The sequence below is a fragment of the Canis lupus genome, unplaced genomic scaffold, assembly GCF_011100685.1.
Source record: "Canis lupus familiaris isolate Mischka breed German Shepherd unplaced genomic scaffold, alternate assembly UU_Cfam_GSD_1.0 chrUn_S1545H1733, whole genome shotgun sequence".
Classification (NCBI taxonomy): Eukaryota; Metazoa; Chordata; class Mammalia; order Carnivora; family Canidae; genus Canis; species Canis lupus.
Window position 1 is genome coordinate 5431 of NW_023330384.1, and position 23283 is coordinate 28713.

Sequence of the window (23283 nt, forward strand, 5' to 3'; positions counted from 1 at the left end):
ATAAGTACCATGAAATATTATTCAGCTTTAAAAAAGAGAGAAATCCTGTAATATGTGACAAATGGGTGAAACTTAAGGACATTATGCTAAGTTCAATAAGCCAGTCACAGAAGGACAAATGTTGCATGATTCCACTTCTATGAAGAATCTAATACAATAGAACTCATAGAAACAAAGAATAGAATGGTGGGTGCCAGTGGGGAGGAGGAAATGGGGAGTCGCTAATCAATGTGTATAAATTTTCAATTGTAAAGGATGAATAAGTTCTAGATATCTGCTGCACAACCTCGTGTCTATAGACAATACCATATCATACATTTAGAATTTTGTTAAGGATGTAGCTCTCATATTAAGGATTCTTACCACAATTTTTAAAAAGTCGATGGATAGGGGCACCTGGGTGGCTTAGTCAGTTAAGCATCTACCTCTTGATTTTGGCTCAGGTCATGATCTTGAGGTCGTGAGATCGAACCTTGTAGGGGCTCCATGCTGGGCATAGAGCCTACTTAAAGTTCTCTCTCTCCCTCTCCCTTCTGCCCCTTCTCTCTCGCCCTCTCTCTCTTCTCTCTCCCTCTCTCTCTCTCTTCTCTCTCCCTTTCTCTCTCTCTCTTCTCTCTCTCTCTTTCCCTCTCTCTCTCTTTTTCTCTCTCTCTTTTCTCTCTCCTCTCTCTCTCAAATAAAGAAATAAATAGTACATGGATAAACCTTGAAAATATCATGCTAAGTGACAAGAGGTCACATACAGTATGATTCCACATATATGTAGTGTCCCAAACAGGCAAATCAATAGAAAGTAGATTGGCAATTCCCAGGAAAGTAGGGGGATGAGGGAGGAGGAAGACAATGAGGAAGGATTACTAATGGGTGGGGGGTTTCTTTGGGGGATAAGGAAAAGTGCTAAAATTAGTGTTGATGGTTGCACAGCTCTGTGAATATACTAAAAAACAACGAATTGTATGCCTAAAAATGAAGAATTTTATGGTATGTCAATTTTATATTTAAAAAAAATCCTATTATTAAAAAAAAAAAAAGGAGCCAGAGAAGAGTGTGAACAGCTTCTGGGGAGAGAGCAAGAAGTGGCTCTGCTGAAGTGCTATAGCCTGAGTCGAGAAGGATGTGAAGCTTAAGGAAATTACTGAAGGGAGTAAGAAATGCCGCTGTTTAGATGTAATTAATCCCATTACAGGGCTTTAAATTATAGAAGAAAGATCACGACTCATTCACTAAAGATCAGAACCAGGCTTCTGAAAGTATTTGGAACACCAGCACTCGGTCCTCGAATTCTCAGGTTTCAGATAAGTGATAAGGGAATCGAGATGACTCACTTATATTCAGATGTGAGAGAACACTTTGGTAGGGCTGCCTTCAGCAACAAAATAACATATCAAGTATATATAAATTCACTACAGCAAAGAAAATAATGGAAAAGATCATAGAAAGAGAAAAGGTGAGCAATCATTGCTCATAGAAAGCACAACCCAAGGACTAGTAGAAAATCCTGTAAAAACAGAAAAATGGAATGCTATAAGCAACATCAAAGACCATCATTAGATTTTAAAAATTAGATACTAGAATCATGAAAACAGTGACTTCAAAAATGACACTATCATTACAAAACAAGCAATAGCACTAAAAGAGAATTCTGGTATAACACTAAATAAAAAAAGATATACAGGGTCACCTGGGTGGCTCAGTCTGTTAAGTATATGACTCTTGATTTTGGCTCAGGATATGATCTCAGGGTTCTGGAAGCGAGCCTAACACAGGGCTCTGTGCTCAGCATGGAGTCTGTTTGTCCCTTTCCCTCTGCTCCTTCCCTCCGCTCAAGCTCTTTCTCTCACTCTCTCTCAAAAAAAAAAAAAAGATATAAAAATATATGTATGATTACAAATATTTAACAGAATTACAAGAAAATACCAGGTCTGATACAAGCCATTATTTTGAGGTGTTTGGTCAATGGATCTTTTTTCCTTCTTTTCACATTTTTGCATTTTCCACGTTTTCTATAGTATGCATATGTTATTTTTATAATGTATATATTAAAAGATAATGGATTCTAAATACCATAGTTGTGGACATGCTTGTGTGGAGGTCAAGTTCTATGTGCATAGTAAGTAGCAGCAACAGACTTGTAGTCTAAATGGCAGGTTGGATGGACAACACGAAGGTTTATTATCCTTCCTCCCAAAAGCTCATTGAAATTTCCAAAGAGTAAAAGGAATAAATCCATTAAGTGCTAGAAATCAAGGACGAGTATCACCAGTAAAACAGGTATCGGGAAGGGTTTCTGTAGTATACAAAGCAAATGAGGTCCCCTTTATGAAGAAACCAGCACCAAGTGCTCATAAGTGAGTCCAAGCACTAACAGGAGAAAATTGCCAGAGAAGTGTGTTACCATCTTCCCAACAAGAACCCTCTCAGCCACCTTGGGTAGAGTCAGGATATCCATGGAGCCAAAGGGAATCATGCACTGAGAGGGAGGGATGCCTACTTAAAACTTTGCAAAAGTACTAGGCTAGAGTTCCACAGAAACTGTCACATTTTTAGCAGAATAAAGTCTGAAAAACTGTTCCCTAAATAAATCAGAGGGACTGTAACTGTGGGATCCTTGTGAAACGAGAAGCTAAATATGATTATTAGAGAGAAAAAAAGGCAGTGGTTGAAAACACCACACTCTTAAGAAAGACAAATTTTCAAATTAAAAGATATCCCTGGAGCCAAAAAAGGCTAAGCAAGGACAGCAAAAAGAGAGACAGCAAGAGAGACAGCTAGACATGGTTTATTTTTCAGAGAATAGAAAAAGAGGAAAGGCTTCCCAAATCATTTTATGAGGTTAACATATCTTTAATACCACAACCTGACAAGACAATAGAAGAATAAAGAAGAAATGCATCTCACCTTTGAACACAGGTGCAACATCAAATAAGCAATGTACAAAAAATAATAATACAGAATGACAATAAAGATTTATCCCACTACTAATAAGGTGCTTCAGCATTAGAAAAATCTAAGAATATAATCCAACACATTAAAAGAGAAAAAAGTTCCATTTGCTTCTATAATTGAAATGATTTTTGATAAAATTCAAGTGTACACAATCTTTAAAAACCTAGCAAACCAAGAATGGAAGGTAAAAAAAAATAATCAATTGTCTCATCAGCCACCCTCATTTCTTCTCTTGTGAAAGAGCTGCCGCACTTACTTTTCTCTGATGGTTTTGAAATATATCCACAAATTTTTTGATACTTGTTTCTGTAAGAGACAGAACCTAATGGTGACTCACTTCTGATGAATAGAATAAAGTAGAAGTGACAGTGCATGACTTGGGGTACTAGGTCGCTAAAGGCAGTGCAGCTTACTACTCACTCCCTCGCAATGCTTGCCCTCCGGGAAGTTAGCTGCCAAGCATGAGCAGCCCAGATGTGGAGAGGCTCAGATGGCATGGACCTGACACCCCACCAACATCCAGCAAGGAGCCGACACCCCAGCCAAAGCCAACCAGGAACTGAGCTCCCCTCACCCCCAACAGCCATGTTACTGAGTCATTCTGAATGCAGATACTCCAGTCATACTCAAGCCTTCAGATTACTGCCACTCAGTCTGACAACTTTTTTTTTATAAATTTCTTTTTTATTGGTGTTCAATTTGCCAACATATAGAATAACACCCCGTGCTCATCCCATCAAGTGCCCCCCTCAGTGCCCGTCACCCAGTCACCCCCATCCCCCCTGCCCTCCTCCCCTTCCACCACCCCTAGTTCATTTCCCAGAGTTAGGAGTCTCTCATGTTCTGTCTCCCTCCCTGATATTTCCCACTAATTTTTTCTCCTTTCCCCATTTATTCCCTTTCACTATTTTTTATATTCCCCAAATGAATGAGACCATATAATGTTTGTCCTTCTCCGATTGACTTATTTCACCCAGCATAATAGCCTCCAGTTCCATCCATGTGGAAGCAAATGGTGGGTATTTGTCGTTTCTAATGGCTGAGGAATATTCCATTGGATACATAAACCACATCTTCTTTATCCATTCATCTTTCGATGGACACCGAGGCTCCTTCCACAGTTTGGCTATTGTGGACATTGCTGCTAGAAACATCGGGGTGCAGGTGTCCCGGCGTTTCATTGCATCTGTATCTTTGGGTAAATCCCCAGCAGTGCAATTGCTGGGTCGTAGGGCAGGTCTATTTTTAACTGTTTGAGGAACCTCCACACAGTTTTCCAGAGTGGCTGCTCCAGTTCCCATTCCCACCAACAGTGTAAGAGGGTTTCCTTTTCTCCGCATCCTCTCCAACATTTGTGGTTTCCTGCCTTGTTAATTTTCCCCATTCTCACTGGTGTGAGGTGGGATCTCATTGTGGTTTTGATTTGTATTTCCCTGATGGCCAGTGATGTGGAGCATTTTCTCATGTGCTTGCTGACAACTTCTTTGTAACCTCATTAAAGACCTTCAACTGGCACCACCACCCTGCTAAGCCACTCCCAGATTCCAACTCTCACAAACTGTGTGATATAATAAATGTTTGTTCTTTAAAGCTGCTAAATTCAGGGGGTAATTTGTTTTCTAGCAATACAGAACTAAAGCAATCAATTTTACAAGAAGGGTAGGCTTCTTCCCAGCCCAGAGGGCAAGTCTTCACTGAAGCAAGATAATCATGGCAATCTCATTGTCTATGACTACATTTTGCATAGTGAGACATTAGCGTTAAATATGCTAGAGAGGGCTGCAAAGGTTTCCTCACTCTGAGAATGTCACACATATTACCATTTCTGCCCCAAAAAGTTGTTATCTGGGGGTGACCATATGGCTCAGTCATTAAGTGGCTGCCTTGGCCTCATGTCACTATCCTGGGGTGCTGGGATCGAACCCCACATCGGGCTCAGTGGAGGGCCTGCTGTTCCCTCTCCCTTTGCTGTTCTCCCTACTTGTACTCTCTGGTTCTCCTTCTGTGTCAAATAAATACATAAAATCTTAAAATAAATAAATAAATAAATAAATAAATAAATAAATAAATAAATAAAAATTGTCTGAATATGACACCTAGAATTGTGGCAGCAATTTCGAGATCATGAGAAAAGGCAGGAATTCCTACATATGTGTAGGAACACAGTGTGAACAATGAAGTGCAAAGATAAAGGAACCCAGGCCCCTGATAGATTTGTGAGGTTATCAAGCCCTGGAGTTCCCTGAAACCCTGAAGTTCTTAAGGGGTGGGGTGGGGGGAGGGTAACAAATGTCTTTAATGCTTAAGCCCCACCTAATTAGGCTTTCTATCACTTGCAGCTGAGAACACCCTAACTGGAAAGAAAACTCTTGTATTTGTCAGTTGGCTTTGCCAAAACAAATACTATAAACTGGGTGACAAACAATGGAAATCCATTTCTCTGAGAAGTCTGAGATCAGGGTGTGAAGCATGTTGAGAATGTAATGAGAATCCTCCTCATAGTTTGCAGATGCCTGCCTTTTCACACTGTCCCCACACAGCAGAGAGAAGAGGAGGGGGATGAAAGAGGGATGGAGAGAGTTCATGCTCTTCCTTTTCTTATAAGGACTCTCATCTCATCATGGGAACTTCACACTTATAACCACTTCTAAACCTAATTACCCCCCAAGGGCTCTACTTCCAAATACCATTACTTTGGAGGTTAGGAATATAAATGTCCTTTTTTTAAATGAATTCTATGATTGCATAAAAATTCAAAGGAATTTGGAAGAAAATTTATCTATTTTTTAAAAGATTTTATTTATTTATTTGTGAGAGACACAGAGAGAGAGGCAGAGACACAGGCAGAGGGAGAAGCAGGCTCCCTTTGGGGAGCCTGATGTGGGACTCAATCCCAGGACCCTGGGATCATGACCTGAGCCAAAGACAGATGCTCAACCACTGAGCCACCCAGCCATCCCAAAATTTATCTATTTTTGATGCATTTATAAGCTAGTAAAATTCTTGGAAAATAATCAGATAGCATCTATGAATATTTTAAAAGCACAAAGGCCAATCAAATATATCATTTCTAGGAATCTTTCCTATAGAGAATTTTCTAAGTGAGTAAAAAAGTATTTCTACATAGTTGTTTTTCAACATTGTTTATAATATAAATTTAATTAGAAGTAACCTAAATGCCCAATCGATAAAGGGATGATTAAATAAATTCTAGTACATACAATTCTGTGTAATTGTTTAGAAGAATGAATTATATTACATAAACTCACATGGGAAGAGCATCAATGAAAACTAGAGGGAGAAAAGCTTGTTAAAGTCCATTTATATATGGAGGTATGTGTAATGTCTGGGAGAATATACACCAAAGTGTTAAACTGTTATCAGAGAGATTGAACATTTTTTATGTACCTCTAAATAACTTGAAATATTTCAACAAAAATGTTGTTTTTTTAAAAAGAAAACCTGATTGAAGTATAATTAATATAGTGTTATATTAGTTTCAGGTGCACAATATAATGATTCAGCAGTTTTATACATTTCTCATCACTCTTCATGATAAGTCTATATTCTTAATCCCCTTTATCTATTTCACCATTCCCCTCCCCAAAAAACCTCACCTCTGGCAACTACCAGTTTGTCCTCTGTATTTGTTAAAACAGAATAATTTTCCTGATTTTAAAAGAATTTTAAAATAAAAATAATGCAATGTATCTATCCAAAATTAATTACTCAAGTTAAGGATATGTACAGTGGTCTACATAAGACATAGCTATATCTAATTTCAGAGTTATGTATTAGTAATATTTTTGTCAGGTATCCCTGCTCAATGTAATTTTTAAAGGAAATCTACTGTAAAAACTGCACTGAAAATAAGATCCATACCCCCACTCCTTCCATAATTGCAGCCACTCTCTTTTTCCATTACCACCCCCCACAACACAAATAATTGGATTAGCATCCCCAAAAAAAGGAGCTAAGGAGAATGTAGAAAAGGTAAAGATGGAAACGAAGTGGTCTCACCTATGATCATGGGAAAAGCAATCAATCAACCAATAATAAAGATAACTGTGCGAGTCTTAATTTTGACCAAAAATCCATGAATTTTTTTGATAGGAATTTGATTTGAAGTATTATTTTTCTCACAGTGGTTCCAGAACAGAGTTTGCCCTGGTTAAACAGCTGCTCTCTTTATCCCTCGGGCTACCAATGACAAAGAAGCCTGGACACAAGGGCTTGCTGAGAGCCTCCAAACCAGAATGACCTCCCCAGGACCCTGAATCTGCAAGAGCAACCTTTCTAAGTTTCACCTCCTGAAACTGAATGACTTTGCATCATTCCCTGAAAGAGACCCCACATTTGTGGGATAACCATTCTTCTCTGATTCCAAACTGCTTCCAGAGCAAATGTGCCCCAACATGTCATATGAAGGAGGTGAGTACCCTTACCCAAGAGATGGTCAGTAAATTAAGAAGTGGGCAGGTTTTTGAGAGCTTTCAGAAATGAAGTTTTCTAAAGTGAGAAAATTGGCTCTAGATGGCTGGAGGTGGAGGACTTAACCTCCTTTCCTTGTTAGTTTTTCCTTTCCTTCTTTTTACCACGTTAGTATCCCCACAACACTCCTTGAGGAAGTAATGCTCATAAACAAGACATTCTTGTTATCAGCCTACCTGTGTGTAAGCAACCTGTGTAGTCACTATAGTTCCCTCTAGACTGGGAGGTGCTTGAGCTGCTCTAGCCTTTCCTCTCCGCTCACCTAAAGGAGGTAAAGACTGAAGGAAGCCACAGCTCCCTTCATGGAGTGACTGACCACAGGGTTCTGTATGGCCCACCTTAGGAACAGTTTGTGCAAATCCCCAAGGAGCTTTCAAGTTTTTTCTAAATATAAAAAAGTTTGTTAACAGTGAGACACATAAAAAATAAATCAGGGGTGGGGGGCGGTTCACCCCTCCATGATGTGATTAATGTCTGAAGCTACTCAAATTATGGTCTAGTGAGGAAAACTTCAACAAAAAAATGTCTCTTGAATATTAAAAGATTCTATTTGTTTTGTAATCTGCATTTTTATTCCCCAAGGGCCTCTCATTCCTGGTCTAATTCTGCAAGATTCTATCTTTTTTTTTTTTTTTTTTTTTTTTTTTTAGGCTGCACATTTTGACATTTTGATGTTAGTATCAGCCTTATTGATGAATAGTCCCAAGTTTGGAAGTATTTTGAAAGCTGCCCCTGTCTGCCGCAGTAGGGATGCGCAAACCTGGTACGTCAATCCTTTGATGGTGAAAATCTCTGACAGGGTTTGGACATTCACAGTTCTGCTTATATTATTCTGCCAAATTGCATCATCTGAATTCAGCAGTTTAGCTTTTTCCTTTCTATCTTTCTTCTTAGAAAACTTTTTTCTTTCTTTTAATCTCTTTATGCCCTTAGAGCAAATTTTAATAGTCACCTAACCAAAAGAGAAGATACTTAAAACTAATAAAAGAGGCAGAAAGACAGATAGTAGAAAATGGGTTTAATCAGAACTCTCTAAGGCAAAGTTTCTAAAACTTGATAAATCCATGGAGATCTTTAAAAAAATTGAACTCTATTGTTAACTCAAAATGTTTTCTAACTTAATGACATGAGCGATGTATAAACATAAAATGAGGTATGAATTCTTTATACTTATATTCCTTATGTGAATTTTATTAGTCAACTAATACTGATTGCATAAATGAAAGCACCAAAGATCTCTGTTGCTTGCACATTAAATTTTTTTTTTTTTTTTTTTATTCACAGCTGGGTTTGGCTGATGTCAGGTAGACTAGGTAAAGACTAGCCCCAGGTTACAAGTAGAATCAGTTCTCCTCAAGTCTTCATTTTGAGATCAGAGGCTACACGGAGTATGGGGTTTTTGTTGTTGTTATTGTTTGGGTTTTTTGGCTCTTTGAGTTTTGTTTAGGTTTTTTTTAATGATGTATTACTGGACTAAAGAGGCAATGCCAAACCATGCACACATATTTAAAGCCTCATCATGTTTATTAACATTCCAGCCAGGTCCAGCTTCAATGGGGCAAGGAAATATCTTAGTTTACTCTAGTCGAGGTACTGCAAAGTCCCAAGGCAAAGAGCATGGATGAATAGATCTATAAGAGGAAGTATATGAAGAATTGAGAATGACAGCTGCTTAATCCACCACAGTCTCCTTCAAATAATAATTATTCACTTTGCTCCCTTTTGCAACATACTCCCCCCACCCCTGCCTCTCAAGACATTTTAATTAAAAAGTCTCATCCAGTCATAGCATGGGGTTCAAAGTTCAGGATCTGTGCTTTACCCTGGGGCCAGATGTGGCTCTTCCCAATCTAGATATTTACAAGCCAAAACAAAACCAAGGAATCTGTCACCCTCTGCCAACATACAATCATAAAACAGGGACAAGATTTAGCAGTAAACTCTCCTATCTGAAAAAAGGGAAGATTGGAAGGCATATGGGGTCAACTGGTCCACAGACACTCTGAAACAGGGATATATCAGCCAGTTTCTCCACTAGGGTAGGGAACAGTCCTTTATTTGGGCCCTGGCTCTGCTCCCTGGGACAAAGGGCCCAGTCCATTGTTCTCCACAGCCCTGCTCTGCCTCCGGTGTGATTTTTCTTTCCACCCTTTGGGGCCACATCTGAAATAGTATTGCCGAACATGAGCAGTTCTCTCACCCACTTGCTACCCTTAGAAAGTTGGGATCCCAGAGCTTTTTGATCCATCTCAAAGTCAACCTCTTCATCTAGCATGGCAGCACTTTTGCAAACATGGCTCTTGAAAACCTGTTGGATTTTTGATGCCGTTAATTACAGCCACTCCATGTGCCAAAATCCACACTGTAGTTTTTGTGAGGCCTGTCTCTCTCTAGACTTAATTACAAGTACTTTGAGTTCATAATCACTTTTCTCAAAAGTCATTTTGTCCAGGTGAAGGTATCTACTGCCAGACATTGCCTTAAGGTCGGTCTTAATGAGGTTGTGCCTGGATTTTGTCATTTCTGTGAGGCTATTTTTTAGTAGGTCTTTCAAATACAAGGTGTTTTTAAATTTTATCTCTTACTGAATGGAAAGGAGAAACAATTTTATTTATCAACCCTACAGCTTCTGGAATTTCTAGGTTCTCTACATCCCCTCTCAATTTTGCCTGCAAAGTGGCCAGTTTTTCTGAGCTCATCACTTTCTTGTTGTACCTTTTTGAATGCAGCAAATTACAGTCTGTTCACATTATCAAGATTCTGATTGAGAACCTTTCTGTCTGCCACAGGTTCATTAAGTACTTTTTTTTTGCCTTTGGGCCACTGAAAGCAACGGTTTTGCCAGTGTTTTGCTGCCACATAAACAGCTTGCCTCTTTTCCAGCTTCCTACGGCATTCTGCCTTCTCTAGTGAGGGGTGCTGCGAAGTCACAAGACATAAGCTTGGCTTGTAGAACAGAGAATGCTGGGATAGAGAGAGATGAAAAATTGGGAAGAATGATATAAATCATTCTGATATACCGCCCTGATATAAATCAACACATTTTGTAAATTTGTTTAAATACTCACAAAAACAACAAACCTCAAGGAAATAGCATTAACAATGTGATGACTTTTTTTTTTTTTTTGGTTTATATCAAATCACAGCTCAAATGTTAATACTGCTTCTAGGCGTGTTCTTTAGAATATGACTTTACCACCATATGCCGGGTGATGACTCAAATCTCAGCCCAATTCTGAATTTTAGCTCTTACAAAGTCATCATTTATTTCATACAGTATGAGATATTTTGGCCTTCACTTGGCTTACACATGTCATTTACAGATCAAGTCTGACTGCATGCCTTTCTCACTAGTCTACCTCAATTACAGTAGCATACAGTCATATGACTCTTTGGTTAGAATTATTTGATTATAAGATAATCTTCCTGATGATCTAGAACATGCCCCTGTGTTCCTGTCAGTGCCAGCCAATTGTTAGTAATGCGTTGGCCCAGGAATGCCCGAGGCCAATCACCTGGGTCCATATTATTTATGCCAAGGTCCCATAGACATTTTCGCTGACCAGAGTCAATGGTGGTGGCTGTACCAGCCTTTGTGTTTTTACATTTGCAAGATGCACCTCAGTGCCAAAGATAAGGGAGCACTGGAGGTCCTGGAGGGTACACAGCACATCCAAGGGCCATATAGTGAGGTCATGGGTAGAGAGAGAGGGAAGAAGTGTGGATCTGGGGCTTTGACTTTATTGGCATCCAAGTGTGGTTCCCTAGGGTTTCTTGGGTTCACTCTTTATTGGAGAATTTACAGCATCCCAAGCAGGAATTGGGGTGCAAGAAAGAAAAATTGGGTTGACTCAAGCAATCATCTATCTAGGTGACACAGAGCTTTCTGAAAAGGGACCTTCACAGGTGAGGGCAGCCTAACTCCTTAGCACAGTTGTTTAGCTGTGTCATACAGCTGGCAGTATGTTTATTTGAGATGGACTTATTTGAAATGAATACCTCAGCAATCAAAAGCTTGATGTCAGGCACCTACATTACAATCAAAAAGGTTAATGTCAGGCACTCACACTATATCGTGTTAAACATTTTCATGCTATTTTTGGTATGAAAACACAAGCATTTTTCAATCTCAGCACTCACATATGAGTGAGAATATGGTCTATAGATCCCCAAGCCGAGAACACTGATCTGAAGGGTTATGGGGGGATTTTAAATAACATGACATTCTTTAAAGAGCTTAACCCAATACTGAGTAAGTGCTCAGTAATTTTCAGTTTCCTTCTCTTCCCTTTTCACTTTATAGATTAGACTTTCATAGTCCACAGTGAGCATTAATTTGTTCAGCGCTGCCTTCAGGTGGAACATCTGCATAAATCTAGCTTTGTGAATATTTTTAAACTGAGAGATTTTCCATCTGTTTTGGAGTTATAGCAGTCCACATTATCCTCACTTGAGCTCTTAATGATATATGTGTGATGGAAACAAGACGTCTTAACGTGTAAGTATTCACTGCCTCCCCAGTCCTGTCTGTGCAGATTCTACCCTTCCCCCACCACCTTAAGCAAGTCTTTCTTTGCCAGTCTAGTTCTTGGTGTTTTTGTAATGCAAAATTAGAAGACAGGGAGAGCAACTGGGCCAGAGCTGCAGTGAAGTAAGGGAAAGGATATTTGCTTTCTGGGTCAGCCCTGGGTTCTTTCTTGTGGAGAATCCAGGTAATGAGCAAAGCAGAAATGAAACCATAAAAAGAAGCTCAATTCTAAATTGATCTAAATAAGAAAGAGCTTAAGGTGGGGGCAGGAGGAAGAAGACAGAAAAGCCATAAAAGGTGGGTGTCAGGGGAATTGGGGGATTTTGAGAAGACTGCAAAAAACACGGAGTACGAAAGAAGTGTGGAAGACAGATAATATTTTTTAAAGTATTGTTGTGGGTTATGGCACAGATCTCCCTAATAGTTCTTGAGAAATGCACATAAAATATTAAAATGTCTTTTAATTTCTGTTGGGCTACTGGAGTATATATTTCTTCAAATGGAATGCTATGCTAAAATTGATTCATCTGAGCCCTGTACACACATATACACACTTTATATTTGGATCATATACAATCCTTCCTAACTAAACAGCCAGGATCCGGTTACATATTCTCTTTGAACTCAGCCTGGGGCTCTATCTGATCTTTTTCCCACCCCAACCTGGGCAACCATCTCCTTCCAGACTGTAAGAGAGAGAAATAATCTTCTATTATATTTGAACCAATGATTTATGGAAGTATCTGTTATTGCAGCTTAGCCTATACCACAATCAATACATTTAGAATATGTTGCTTTCAGTTTAAGGAATTATTAATTAATAAATAATGTAACTTTTATATACCACTTTCCATATTATGCAAATAATATGATGTTCAGTCCAAAAGTTCAGTCATCAGAGAAGTGCCATTCACTGGCATGAGAATTCATCTCTTCCTGTATAATATGTTGTGATTGATTAAAATAAAGTTCAGATTTACAAAACTAGAATAGTGAGGCAGCTGATAGCTGTACATTCTTATAGCATTTATTCACTTATTTAGTAAAATTTTTGAATGGTTTCCAGTGTCCAGTCCAGCACAAAAAGAACTTGGAAGTTATCTCTCCTATCCACATAAAAATAGCTGAATCAACAACAATTCTGGGATCCATTAGAGAACTGAGGTCATAGGGCAAACCCCTGCCTCAAAAATTATAGAGACAGATAGGTGAATCCCACGCAGGAAAAACCTTCTAGAGACCCATTTATGGCATAGGAAACCTAAATTGTAATTGACAAATTGCTGGAGGCTCTGTGCAAATTTGAGAATTAAAAACTCCAGAGTGGGATCCAGCCTTGGGAAGGTGGAATGAGTTTTATCTCCAAAAGCCCTACCAGGTTCTCATAGAAAAGATCAGAGGAAACTCTCCACTGTGTCTGGCAAAGAACCATAGGAAATATAAGAAATATTGAATTCTTACTATGTAATGTACCAGGCAATGTATTTGTTGGAGTTACAGTGATGTTAAACAAAAGCTCTCTCTTTGTGGAGCTTTTTTTTTTTTTTTTTAAACATTTATTTGAGTGAGAGAATGAGCAAATGAGGGGAGGGGAGGGAATCTCAAGCAGATTCTGTGCTGAGTACAGAGCCTGATACAGGACTTGATCTCATGACCTGAGCTAAAACCAAGAGTCAGATGCTCAATTTATTGAACCACCCAGGTGCACCTCTCTTTGTGGGGCTTACGTGCTAGTGAAGAAATAGGACAATAAACAATAGAATTTCAATCAGTGATAAGTGGTATGAAGAAAATAAGGTAAAGCGAGGCCTAGAAAGTGATCAGGGAGGAAAGTACAGCTATTTCAGATAAGGTGGTCAGGGAAGATCTCCCTAAGAGGTGGCATCTGAGCTGAGGTGTGAATGGATTAGAAGCTTGCTTTGTAAATGCAGATAGATCCATATTCAGTCCATTAACATTCTTCCTTCTGACCTTCTAGACATTCATGGACACCATGGATCCCAGAGAGAAGCTGACAGAAACAGTCTGACCTCCAATGTATCAGTGAGGTCAACTGCTTGATCTCTGGTGCCTAAGATTATTGCAGGGAAATGTTTGATGAGGAAAAGAAAGTAATCAAATTCCTGGATGAGTTATGCAATAGGTCTGTTCCCCCCAAAACCTGTCAATCTTTCAAATAAACCCTTCTGAATTTTGTGATCTATTTGTTGAGATTGCTTTTCATGAGCTGATTAATTATAGTATATTATGATAATGTTCTTCATTAGGTAGAATGTTCTGTGATTGATTAATATAGCTCCCATTTATTTGATTAATATAACTTTATTTCTATTGCTAGTCAAATATACTATTTTCAAGTGGTTAGATATAGTATCTGTAGTAATTTTTATTTCAGAAATTGGGACCCCTTGTGCCTATTTTAACATCATTTCTACCCCACTCCTATCCTCCATTTATCTATAAAGTAATACTCATTTATCACACAGTTTTTTATATTTTTAAAACCAGAGGAGGGGGTACTTGAAAAGCCGAGAGTAATGGTTTACAAACTGTGCACCCGGAAGTAGCGATGTAGATTTGCCTTGGGAGGCAAGTAGAAAGCAGAGAGAAAAGGAGAGGCAAAGAGGCTGGCATTGGAAGAATGAGAGGTGGAGACTGCAGGACTTCAGGCCCACATTTGTCAAGAGAGCCAGGCTATGCTGCAATGACATACGATCTCAATGGTATCCTATCATGAATGTTTATTTCTCTCCCCACAAACACCAGCATAAGGCAAAAGACCTCTTCCATCTAGTAAGCGTAGGGTCCAGCTGTCATCATAGTGTGATGCTATTATGTATCAATACACAGACTCCACTGTCTGTAATGGGAAGAAAGGAATGGAGGATCCACAGGGGTTTTAGGGCCGGAAAGCCATCACATGGTCTCAAGCTAACTTTAAGGGAATCTGGAAGACCTAAGCAACCACCTGGAATACACAGAAAGCCCAAAATATTTCTGCCAACAAGCCCTACCGCCACTTTGAGGAGGGTAGCTATTTATTTATTTACTTATGTATAATGTTTCCAAGGGATATTTTACCTGAAGAATGCATTTTCTAGCTAAAAAAAAAATATATATATATATATATATATAAAGGCACCGATCCAAAAATAAAGTGATTATTTCAAGGGGCGCCTGGGTGTCTCAGTCAGTTAAGTGTCTGGCTTTGGCCCAGGTCATGATCTCACACTGGGCTCCCCGCTTCTCCTTCTGCCTCTGCCCCTCCCCACTCCCACTTGTGCTTACTCTCTCCTTCTCAAATAAATAAAATCTTTAAATAACACGATTATTTCAAATCTAAGATTGCCTCATTCTGGTATGTTTCTGAGAATATCAAACTTTTATGGTTTGACCAAGATCAGGAAGACTATTGATAGATTGATATACTGACTTGTCAGAATTGACAAAAAAGAACATCATCCCATGTAGATGTTGAGCTTCTATTCTAGAACAATAGTCCTAGGACAGGGTATAAAGTATTGGTGACCACCATTCATTCCACCCCTTTTCTAGTTGGCCTTCTCAGGTCATAGAGACTAGAAACTTAAGATCTACATTTTCCAGACTGCCTTGCAGCTTGAATTCTGAATGTGATCTAGGCTTGACAAATCAGATGTACTCTGCGGGAGACTTGGCATTTGGAAGTACGATAGAGGCCTTGCCTCTGCAGTTTTGATATGTCTTCTGGTAGGCCTCCTCACAGAGACATTTGAGGTTTTCCATGCTGCCCTCAGCTGTTCCAGTGGAGTGGGGCAGAGGGAGAGAGGAAATCTAAGCAGACTCCACGCTCAGGATGGAGCCACAGGCTGGGCTCAATCTCACAGCCCTGAGATCAGGACCTGAGACAAAATCAAGAGTCCCATGTACAACTGACTGAGCCACCCAGGCACCCCAATCTAAATGTTAGCTTGAATTACAAAATATAAAAATGTATTTGGTTTATGGTATTTGCAATACTGCATTTCCACATGTGAACTTTCTTTGTATAAAGTAATTTCATATATTCATGTTATGAAAAATTGGGACACCTGGGTAGCTCAGCAGTTGAACGTCTGCCTTGGGCTCAGGTCACGGTTCTGGGGTCCTGGGATCGAGTCCCCCTTTAGGCTCCCTGCAAGGAACCTGCTTCTCTCTCTGTCTATGTCTCTGCCTCTCTCTCTCTCTGTCATGAACAAATAAAATCATTAAAAAAAAAAAAGAAAAAGAAAAAATAAGTAGAGAAAAATAATTTCATCAAAGGGGAGTAAAATAAGTCTAAATCTAGTTATAAAGTGTGAATTAAAAATTCATAACTAAAGCAATCAGCAATTACAGGATAAGTCACCATTGTATATAGTATTCATATTTATATCGCAGTCTAGTCACTATGCTACAGAAATAGCTTTCTTATTTTGTTTTTACAAATATTTCTCTATACCAATAATACCCTTAAAATAGTTTTTCCATCTCTATCTATGTCCACTGCTTTCTGTAAAGACTGTATCTAACTGGGTACTATTTGTCTTTCTAGGTTAAGAAGAAAAGTCTGAAGTAAGCTATAACTAAGTTCTTTGCAACCTTGCTCTTCAACGTGTGGTTAAAAAAAAAAACACAAAGCAAATAAACAAAAAAAAGCAAAAATAGACCCATAAATACAGAATAAGCAAACTGGTGGATGCCAGAGGGCAAGGCAGTGGGGGGAGGGGCAAATGGGTGAAGGGGAGTGGGAGGTATATAGGTTTCCAGTTACAGAATGAATAAATCACAGGTATGAAAGTTACAGCATAGGGAATGTAGTCAGCGGTGTTGTAACAGTGTTGTATGGTGACAGATGGTAGTTATCCTTGTGGTGAACATAGGATAATGTACAGAGTTGCTGAATCACTATGTTGTACATTTAAAACTTATGTAACATTGTGTGTCAACTATACTTCAATTAAGCAAGCAAGCAAGACTATGGTCCTTGAACCATCAGCATCACCTAGGAGCTATTAGGAATGCAGAACATACCCAAATGTATGCATTAGGGATTTGGAGCAGAGCACAGATGTAATCAAAAGTTTAAAAGTACAAACTTTGAAGAAAAGTTAAAAGCTTCTAGAATTAAAATACTTAAAGGAAATTGAAAAATAATCTTCTAACCTTTGTCAGAGAATGGTTTCTGGCTATTCACACTCTCTAGCATCAACCAGAAAAGTAATTAGTTCCATATAAAGGATGAGAGTTTCAGGCGAGGCATAAAATTAATAATGGAACATCTCTTTATTTGAGGGTCTTTAAAAATATATTGGGTAGAATCCCATCATGATCTAATTGTGGCCTTGACTAGATGTGGAAAGATAGATTATATAACTCTTTAAGGTCTTTTCTAACTAAACAGTCAATGAATGGTCTCTGTATAAATAAAATTCCATCGTGAAAATCAACTCAAGTACCTCGTACCTTCCGCCATGCTATTTTCCAAGCTTTGGCTGGAATATTCAGAAATACTGGCAGCTATATTACCTCTTCTGAAGAAAAAATAGGGAGTACAATTCTTGATCCTTTTCATACTGGCAGTTTTAAAGACTTTTAGTGCATTCCTCATACTTACTTGAATTCATATTCTTATGTACTTAATAAGTTATTTTCCTGCCAGTTTGACATATTAACTCATGTCTGAATTAAAGGCCTTATTAAATGTCTGAGTCAAGAACAGGAAGACTGATCAGAGATCTGTTGCTGAATCCCATGTGGTTTCTATCTGGTAACTTTAGGGTGGCCAGCCATCCCTTTTTGCCTGGGACTGGAGTGTTTACCCAGACACGAGACTTTCAGTGCTGAAGTCAAGACATTCAGTAACATTACAATTCAATAATACATCTTTCTGTGAATGCATGCATGTATGCATGCTTATATATACCCGCTCACACACGTTTGTCATTTTCATGTTCTTCTTGGTTTACCGCTGCGCCACCCAGGGATCCCTGACTTCACTTTAGAAGACAGAATAACAAGCAAATAAATATATACCTCTTTCCAATGTATGTGCTATGTGATGAGCTGCACCACTAAGCCAGTAGTCAGCTGTTTATCAACTCATTTTTTAAAATGGGTAAGAAAAAATCTGAAGTTCCATATCTGCATTGTGAAATAAAAAAGAAAAATTCTCTAAATAGAGACATCTTATCTTGCCTATGGTACAAGAGAACAGTTAGTGAAATGGTGCCTCCCTTTCAGCCTTGTAAATCCATTTTTCCAAGAGTAAATTCATTTTCATCTTGTGAGGCTGACAGACTGAACTTCACACACTGCAACCGGGGAAGGGCATACTCTGAGCCAGGTGGCTCGTCATGTGTAATGAAAGGGATTTTCACCATCTTGTCAATCTCATTTTTTCAAAATATTCATAAAATTGTAGAATTGGCTGTATCTGTTTCTCTTAAGTAGCACTTCAGTGTAAAACAACTGATACTGAATTACTCAACTTAAAACTTTTTAGACCAGAAATGTTTCAAGGATATAGGAACATTGATTGAATCAGTGAAAATCCATGAATAGAGAATGATACTGAAAAAAGAAGCCCTCCTCACCAGATGTCACCATTTGAGGCAGTTATTAAGTAAGTTTTTTCCTTTGAAAACATGTATCTAATGGGGAATATTAAACATTTATTTTGCTGCCCCAGTTAGACTATATTACAGAGTAACCAAAACAAAACAAAACAAAACAACACCACTTGATGAAAGAAAGTGTTATTTCATAGAAAAGTATTACCTACTAAGAGAAAAGGAAGGATTGAATTAGATTTTAATCATTGTTGATCCCTAATGAAATTATTGACCTAGGCAAGGGTTGTCAAGTAGTGTTAAAAAGCATTAAGTGCATGTTTTATGGGGAATCTAACTGTTATAAAGTGCCAAAGCAATACTACAAAGATTTCTTTCTAGTCACAGGAGAAAAACATAAGTGTACGTTCACAAAGCGACCAGATTTTCAACACCCGAATCCAGTGCTCAAATTTAGCCCCCTGAATGGTGGAGCCATCAAACATTATGTCTCCTGATGTGACACACAAAAAAACACAAACTGTCACCTGTGGCATATTCTAGCCAAAATGTTTAACATAACCTGAGCAGAAGTTTATTTTTTTATTTTTTTATTTTTTTTTGAGCAGAAGTTTAAACCAAACTTTCAGCATAAGAAAATAGTGTGGATGGGGGAAGTTCAATGATAGCACCAGAAGACGCCCAGACAAAACCAAGACGAATCATTCTGTTGGGGTCCTTGGTCGGATCTGTTCAACAAGTCAGTGTACAATGGGGGAAAAAATTAAGGATGATGCTAGAATATAAGAAAACCAAGAGCCATAAAAGCTAGATTCAACACGTAGGACCTACTAGCTCTAAATGGTATTATGAAGATAATTGAGAAAATCTGATTCAAGATAGACTATTAGATAAGATTAAAATTTTGACTCACAAAGGGAAAGATCATTAGAAAACCAAGATACAAAACAACTTGCTTTGCAATCATTTCATTTTTTATAAAAATACATCCATATATAAAAAAGTATCTGAAAGCAAATCAAAAAGATATTAAAGATAATCTCCAATGGTGGGAATATAGTGCTTTTCTTTTCTTAATTTTTGCTTATCTTATTTTCTAGCTTTCTCAAGGTAGCAGTGTTTGTAACAATAAGATTGTGTGTGTGTGTGTGTGTGTGTGTGTGTGTGTGTGGTTTAAAAACTATAAGAATTAAACACTGAGGGTGGGAGTGCCCATGATTTAATGCCCTTAGAATTTTAGACCTCTCTGGTACCTCACACTGATTACTGCAATAATTTTCAATGACTTTAAACAGAGAACTCTTAATCTTCGGTAAGGACTATTGGTGAAGATTTGCTCATCTCCTTTTGTTTATTGCTAATAATATACTTCTGAACATAAGAAAGTGATTCTGTTTTAAAGGAAGAAAGGAATTAAAAACAGAAGAACAATGAAAGGAAATCTGTGAAGAGGGTATTGGGCAAGGACAGAAGTGAGGAAAGAGATAGGAAGCACATGATACCTATTTTGAAGTATGATGATACACACGTGAATGAAGTCTCTGCAGCCCGTACCTCTCCACCTAGCTATCTTCAAATCATCCCTTTGGGAAACTTTCTGTCTTTCCAAGTCTCTGCACGCTGTTTTAGCCCTAAAAACAATCTCAACGTGCTATATTAACTACCTACCCACTTACCTCTTTCTGTCTAGACTGAGGGCAAGGGACAGATTTTTGAAACCACTGTATCTCAAGAATCAAGCACAATGCCTGGAATAGAATGGATGCTAAAGTATTGACTCAATCAGAGGAAGCCCTCCAAGAAAACATAAACTAATATTTATAATGGGGCAAGAAATTGCCCCAGCCACTAATATTGCATCTCTATATGTCACAGAAATTAAAGAAACACATTCTGAAGTAAATGAGATCCAAAACAACCGGGGAAATCCTGCCAAGAAGGCTGTAGTCAAAAAAAAAAAAAAAAAAAAAAAAAGAAGGCTGTAGTCTTCAGGAAATCAATGCTCCACAAGATCAGCTGACAAGATCAGCTATTTTAGCCTCTGCTCTATTTGCAGATTTAAGATTGCAGAGGGCACCTTCCACAGGAGATTGGTCGGTTTCCTGAGTGTGTAGCATTCAGCCCCCCAGGCACCCTCTAGTACCTCCTCCATCTTACTGGGAAGTCAGAGTTGAGTCATAATCGTAGGTCCAGGGCCAGGCCTGCATTTTAAATCCCCAGATCCACAAATGAAATCCCTAACATGCCAGACTCCTGGCTCCATTATTTAGTAGCTATATGACCTTGAACTCAGATTCCTCATCCAGAAAAACCTGATTCTAGGACTGTGCCAGGACATTGTGTAAGAAATGAAGTGATTCATATAAAACCCTGGACAGTGCCTGGCACCTAAGGGTTCCATAATTATGAGCTCTTGCTATTGTTACTATTCTCCCTCACAGTAAAGAATTCCACTACGCACCCAATTATCCCAGAGGCCTCCATACCCTTCCCACAGTGAATTGGCAATGTCAGCAATTAGCATCCATGACTGCTCTTTTTTTATGGGATACAAATGAAAGCAGTGGACATAAAACACAGGTCTCCCAATATCTAGCTTATGCTCACTTCTTGGCAGCCTCATCATTTTCACCATTTCCTTTACAACTCTGAAACTTCAGCTTTAAAAGCCATGGTCATTTGTTTATCTTCTTGAGGATATGACTTTCAATGGGAATCTACCTTAGCTGTTATTTAAGAACAAAAAGCATAAAACACTCTTCATCTGCCCCCTTCAGGTAAAGATGACATTTAACAATAATTGAGAAAGTAACTGTTTTCCAAAAGACACTCATGATTTACAAGTGTACCCACCATTGTGTGATTTTGCTCCTTAAAATGACTTGTATTGCCTATTGAAACTCCGATCACACTTTAAAAACTTGAAAACAGAAATTTTCACATCTTTTTAAAAATTTCTCAAAGAGTTTAAGCGAATTATTAAAGTCAGTTGTTGAAAATAAAAATGCAACATGTGATTAATTTATAAGAACTGATTGATATCAAGGAAGACTTGTAAGCATAATTTTTTTAAAAAGATTTTATTTATTTATTCATGAGAGACACAGAGAGAGACAGAGACACAAGCAAAGGGAGAAGCAAGCTCCATGCAGGAAGCCTGATGTAGGACTCGATCCTGGGACTCCAGGATCACACCCTAGGCCGGTGCTAAACCGCTGAGCCACCCAGGGATCCCCAAAGACTTGTAAGCATAATTTTAAGCAAACTCTTCTTTTAATTGTGGGTGGGCCGAAAACAAATGGTAAATGTGGTCTGAAATTGACCTATTCTGTGTGAATCTGTCTTGTCTTGAAGTATCTTTTTTTGAGATGACATGAAAAACAAGTCTCTAATTAACCTGAACTTGAGCCCCAACTTTTAAATTATTATTAAGCCAAGATTTTTTTAATTATGAAGCAATTCAAATTATAAAACTTTCACTAAAACCTGTTGATCATATTAATATATATTTACTTATTAACAATTATATTTTGCTGGAAGCAAAAAATATTTTTGTTTCACTGAGAGAAAAAGATATTTTAAAAATATTACTTACCTTTGCCTTTAAAAAAATTTTTTTTTGTGTTTTAGAATTAACATGATATAATAGGACAATAGTGCACATAGACTATTTACAAATACATGATTATATATTAGAGACATCTGCCCAAAATATTTTTTACTAATCAGGGTGTATAATTTAAAAAGCTTAAGCGCCACTGCCCTAAATCAATTTTTTCCCTAAGTATGGTTTGAGAAACATCTGTGTTAGCATTGCCATAGGGCCTAAGCCCAGGAAACCTGACTTTCAGCATGTATAGTTGGGATCTGGAATGTGCATTTTTAACAAGTACCCCTGCTTAAGGCAGTTCACAAGCTACATGTTGAAAAACATGGTGTTGAAGGAAATAAAAAGCATTTTGTGGAGCTCATGATTGCCTGTGAATAAGGCTGGTAAGTGGTAGTAGCCATATGCAGTGCCCATAATCAGCTGTCTCCTCATTCATCTTAAGGGAAATAATTTGCAAAGCTGACTTCGCGGGATCCCTGGGTGGCGCAGCGGTTTGGCGCCTGCCTTTGGCCCAGGGCGCGATCCTGGAGACCCGGGATCGGATCCCACGTCGGGCTCCCGGTGCATGGAGCCTGCTTCTCCCTCTGCCTGTGTCTCTGCCTCTCTCTCTCTCTCTCTGTGACTATCATGAATAAATAAATAAAATCTTTAAAAAAAAAAAACAGAAAAGCTGACTTCGCTCAAGTGTATAATCCCCTGACCCTCAGTGAAAATATTGTTTCCTAAGAACGGCTCTGTAATAATTGCCCCTCTTAAAAATGTATGTTGCCCTGTTAAAAATGACACTCCTTTCTGTCACTTCAGGTGTTGTCACATGCATTAATCATTGTAGGCTCATCAGAGGATAAACTCATGGGAATTATTCAGTAAGTGTGATTTCATTTTGATTCATCAGAGAACCCAAGTTTAATAAATTTTTTAGAAGTCAGTTAATCAGTACGTAAATAAATGCAAAAAATTTAAAAGCACTCGAAACAACCAGTATCACCCTTAGACCCAGGCAAGGGGCCACTGTCCTGAACCTTTCTTTGAAAGGACCTACATCACACACATGTGTGCAGGTAACTATATTAAAGAGCACACAGTGCCTCTGTTGTATAGGACTTAGCACTCATTAGAATGACTTTAAACCAAAAAAT

The 23283-nt window shown here is 38.4% G+C and overlaps 1 long non-coding RNA gene across 1 annotated transcript; it reads left to right on the plus strand.

Moving 5' to 3' along the window:
• The first annotated feature begins 11524 nt into the window (after positions 1-11524).
• LOC119878364 lies at positions 11525-16632 on the plus strand. The gene is made up of 3 exons (XR_005386808.1): positions 11525-11935; positions 13944-14108; positions 16518-16632. It is a non-coding gene; the product is annotated as an uncharacterized LOC119878364 (long non-coding RNA).
• Positions 16633-23283: the final 6651 nt, after the last annotated feature.